The following is a 5,323-nucleotide window of genomic DNA, read 5'->3' on the forward strand; positions in this document are numbered from 1 at the left end:
GTTCTCTCGCAAAACTATTGCGTTATCCTGAGAAACTTGGCGTAATCCTGCAAAACTATTGCGTTCCCCCAAGAAACTCTGCGTAATCCTGCAAAACATTTGCGTTCTCTCGCAAAACTATTGCGTTCCCTCGAGAAACTCTGCGTAATCCTGAAAAACAATTGCGTTCTCTTGCAAAACTATTGCGTTCCCCCAAGAAACTCGGCGTAATCCTGCAAAACATTTGCGTTCTCTCGCAAAACTATTACGTTCTCCCGGGAAACTCTGCGTAATCCTGCAAAACATTTGCGTTCTCTCGCAAAACTATTGCATTCCTTCGAGAAACTCGGCGTAATCCTGCAAAACAATTGCGTTCTCTTGCAAAACTATTGCGTTCTCCCAGGAAACTCTGCGTAATCCTGCAAAACATTTGCGTTCTCTCGCAAAACTATTGCGTTCCCTTGAGAAACTCGGCGTAATCCTGCAAAACATTTGCGTTCTCTCGCAAAACTATTGCGTTCCCTCGAGAAACTCGGCGTAATCCTGCAAAACAATTGCGTTCTCTTGCAAAACTATTGCGTTCTCCCGGGAAACTCGGCGTAATCCTGCAAAACATTTGCGTTGTCTCGCAAAACTATTGCGTTCCCCCAAGAAACTCTGCGTAATCCTGCAAAACATTTGCGTTCTCTCACAAAACTATTGCGTTCCCTCGAGAAACTCGGCGTAATCCTGCAAAACATTTGCGTTCTCTCGCAAAACTATTGCGTTCCCTCGAGAAACTGGGCTAATCCTGCAAAACAATTGCGTTCTCTTGCAAAACTATTGCGTTCCCCCAAGAAACTCTGCGTAATCCTGCAAAACTATTGCGTTCCCCCAAGAAACTCTGCGTAATCCTGCAAAACATTTGCATTCTCTCGCAAAACTATTGCGTTCCCCCAAGAAACTCTGCGTAATCCTGCAAAACATTTGCGTTCTCTCACAAAACTATTGCGTTCTCCCGGGAAACTCTGCGTAATTCTCCAAAACATTTGCGTTCTCTCGCAAAACTATTGCGTTCTCCCGGGAAACTCTGCGTAATCCTGCAAAACATTTGCGTTCTCTCGCAAAACTATTGCGTTCTCTCGCAAAACTATTGCGTTCCCTCGAGAAACTCGGCGTAATCCTGCAAAACATTTGCGTTCTTTCGCAAAACTATTGCATTCTCCTGAGAAACTCGGCGTAATCCTGCAAAACATTTGCGTTCTCTCACAAAACTATTGCGTTCTCCCGGGAAACTCTGCGTAATTCTCCAAAACATTTGCGTTCTCTCGCAAAACTATTGCGTTCTCCCGGGAAACTCTGCGTAATCCTGCAAAACATTTGCGTTCTCTCGCAAAACTATTGCGTTCTCTCGCAAAACTATTGCGTTCCCTCGAGAAACTCGGCGTAATCCTGCAAAACATTTGCGTTCTTTCGCAAAACTATTGCATTCTCCTGAGAAACTCGGCGTAATCCTGCAAAACATTTGCGTTCTCTCACAAAACTATTGCGTTCTCCCGGGAAACTCTGCGTAATTCTCCAAAACATTTGCGTTCTCTCGCAAAACTATTGCGTTCTCCCGGGAAACTCTGCGTAATCCTGCAAAACATTTGCGTTCTCTCGCAAAACTATTGCGTTCTCTCGCAAAACTATTGCGTTCCCTCGAGAAACTCGGCGTAATCCTGCAAAACAATTGCGTTCTCTTGCAAAACTATTGCGTTCCCCCAAGAAACTCGGCGTAATCCTGCAAAACTTTTGCGTTCTTTCGCAAAACTATTGCGTTCTCCTGAGAAACTCGGCGTAATCCTGCAAAACATTTGCGTTCTCTCGCAAAACTATTGCGTTCTCCTGAGAAACTCTGCGTAATCCTGCAAAACAATTGCGTTCTCTTGCAAAACTATTGCGTTCTCCCAAGAAACTCGGCGTAATCCTGCAAAACATTTGCGTTCTCTCGCAAAACTATTGCATTCCCCCGAGAAACTCTGCGTAATCCTGCAAAACATTTGCGTTCTCTCGCAAAACTATTGCGTTCCCTCGAGAAACTCGGCGTAATCCTGCAAAACAATTGCGTTCTCTCGCAAAACTATTCCATTCCCCTGAGAAACTCTGCGTAATCCTGCAAAACATTTGCGTTCTCTCGCAAAACTATTGCGTTCTCCTGAGAAACTCTGCGTAATCCTGCAAAACATTTGCGTTCTCTCGCAAAACTATTGCGTTCCCTCGAGAAACTCGGCGTAATCCTGCAAAACAATTGCGTTCTCTCGCAAAACTATTGCATTCCCCCAAGAAACTCGGCGTAATCCTGCAAAACATTTGCGTTCTCTCGCAAAACTATTGCGTTCTCCTGAGAAACTCTGCGTAATCCTGCAAAACATTTGCGTTCTCTCACAAAACTATTGCATTCCCCCAAGAAACTCGGCGTAATCCTGCAAAACATTTGCGTTCTCTCGCAAAACTATTGCGTTCTCCTGAGAAACTCTGCGTAATTCTCCAAAACATTTGCGTTCTCTCACAAAACTATTGCATTCCCTGAGAAACTTTGTGTTAACTCGCAAAAAATGTGCATCCCCTCGCAAAAGCACTGAAATACATAAATGTTTTGCAAGAGAGCAAAGTTTCTCAAGAGAACGCAATAGAATAGAAATATAATTTTCCTCCCATTGCATTTTTTATCAACACCATCAGCATGTCCCTTTAGGAGCTCCATACGTATCTGATAGCGGCGCACAATGAAAACCCCAAACTCCACATTACACAAGCGCACAGATGTTCCTTAATTTCTTCAGACCCCCTTCCTTCCGCTCTGAGACATCATTTTAGCACAATATTACAAACTAGAAATACGGCAGATTATGTCCTGCGATAAGTCAAAACGAGCAATACCAAAATAAACACACTGCCAACTCGAGGGCCAATCAGAATCCCTCAGAAATACCAAAACAGGAGGCCCGTTGACAAGACGCATTAAGCGTGACATGCTGAAAGCGACCGGCAGGCTCTTGTGTCCTACAGTGACCTTCCTTTAGGAAAAGATCAAACTGCTGCCACACTATCCCAACCCAACCGTACTTCCAGCCCGGTGTCAATCTTAACAAACCACATGGAGCACTGGTCAATTACGAAAGTCTAATCAACTTGGACAAAAGACTAATATTGGCTTGGCATGGGGGCTAGAGCCTTTTGTTTTTAGAGCGAGTATGTTGGTGGTAGAGCGTGAAAAGATCTGCGTTTTGTACGAGCTTTCTTGAGACGTGGAAGTGTGCAAAGCTTGGATGTGGAACTCTTGCTCTGTTGGGATCCAAAATTCGGATCTGCACCCAATTAGCTGGCTCATAATCATGGCCCTACAATTCCTGGCCCACGTTATGGAGAGAAATGGAGGAGATGGGGAAGAAAAGACGGGAAAATGTACGGGGCCATGGGACTGCTCTTGGACACAGCCTGGCCAAGTTCAAATTGTCTTAATTGAATCTGCTATAAAAATGACTAGGTATGTTTTTTCTTCTATGAAATGGGTGACCATTCCATGTTTTAATTGCTCACTTTTAAAGTGCATTCTATCAGACAATTATTAGCACTTACAGTATGTAATGCCAATCTCAAGGTGAAGCAATACAAATGATTAAATTGTGACAGGGTGAAACATTTCAAGCTAAAATAAAAGATGACGCAGCCAAAATCAGGATTCCAAAAACAAAAGGAGAAACTGGAGAAAGAGTGCAGCTCACCATCGCTCAGCATGTGAGCAATGTACTGTAGCTCAACGAACAGATCAGTGATTCTGCCTGGGTTTCTTAGAAATCACAAGATCTCTCTATTATTACCCCATCATGAAGGTATTAAACGGCCTTAAATGCAACTGCATGTCAGCAAGTATTCATAGATTGATAGATAGATAGACAGACAGCTTTATATATGCATAAAGTCCTTTAAAATGCCTCTCTCTCTCTCTCTCTCTCTCTCTCTCTCTCTCTCTCTCTCTCTCTCTCTCTCTCTCTCTCTCTCTCTCTCTCTCGCGTTGTTCGACCAAGAGTAAAGTGGACAGGTTAAATGTCACGTGACTTATGTAAAACAACACCTGGGTAACTCGATGTATAGATACCCCAGGTAAGAAAGTGAATGCCACCCTCTGTATGTTTTGTATTTGTTAGTTAGAGTAATTAAGTTAGGGCGTTTGACGCTGAAGATTTGATGTATTTTCCTTTATTTATTTTATTAGTTAGATTAGAGGTTTAATTACAAGTTTTGTTTTGTTCTTTTCATTTCTTTGGCTTCACTAATTGCGTCCCCTTTTCATTTATTTATCCTAAATCTGTCTGATCTGTAAATATTTAGCTTATTTTTCCTTGCTTATATTCACCATTTATTATTATTACTATTATCTTTTTGTATAATTATTTCACTTATGTATCTTTCTTTCGCATTACTTTGTTACGAGTTGTCTCTTGCCACCCCAATCACACCAAATTTGATCATGACCTCAATGTTATTGTTTATTAATACTAACAATATTTATGAAAAAATGTTGATCAGATTGCAAAGATGCTATTCCAAACCTATAATTTATATACATAATTTTAAATATATAATATATAATTATTATTAACAAATGATGTTTATGAAAAAAACATTTATTGTTTTATTTATATACACACAACACACACGTATATATATATATATATATAAAACAAATGTTTTTTTTTATAAATATCATATATAAGGGCTGTGCAACGTTTGTACTGTGTATAATTATTTTATATATATATATAAATACACACACAAGCATGTATATATTTGAGAAATAGTTGCATGTATATACTACATAGCATGTATATACTAAATATTTATATATCTTAAATATATACATGCATGTGTGTGTATTTATATATACAAAATAAATAATGAGAAACTGCTAATTATGCTGTGGTCTCGCGTCCTTCACAAAGACGCACCTACGCGATTCCAGCTTTACTGAAGAGCCAGATCATCACCAATCCTCCAGCAAATCACACAGTGTGTGTGTGTCGAAAACTCTCCAGGTCGCTGTCTAACCATTAGAGGACCAGGACCACAAACTGGACTCATCAGAGAAGATCAGAATCACGCAGATCTGTCTTTGTGAAGGACGCGGGACTACAAGGTTATCCTGGAAGAAAACGTGCTTCCTTCTGCTCTGACAATGATCTTTTTAACGATGATATTCAATCCACTCAGCCAGGCCAGTCAGAGTGTAGATGGAGGACCATCAGATCGAGACCCTGACATCTCCAGCTCTACATAAATAAAGATGAAACACACCACAATTAAGACAAGACACTTAAAGCAA

This window comes from Scardinius erythrophthalmus, assembly GCF_964197995.2.
Source record: "Scardinius erythrophthalmus genome assembly, chromosome: 14".
NCBI lineage: Eukaryota > Metazoa > Chordata > Actinopteri > Cypriniformes > Leuciscidae > Scardinius > Scardinius erythrophthalmus.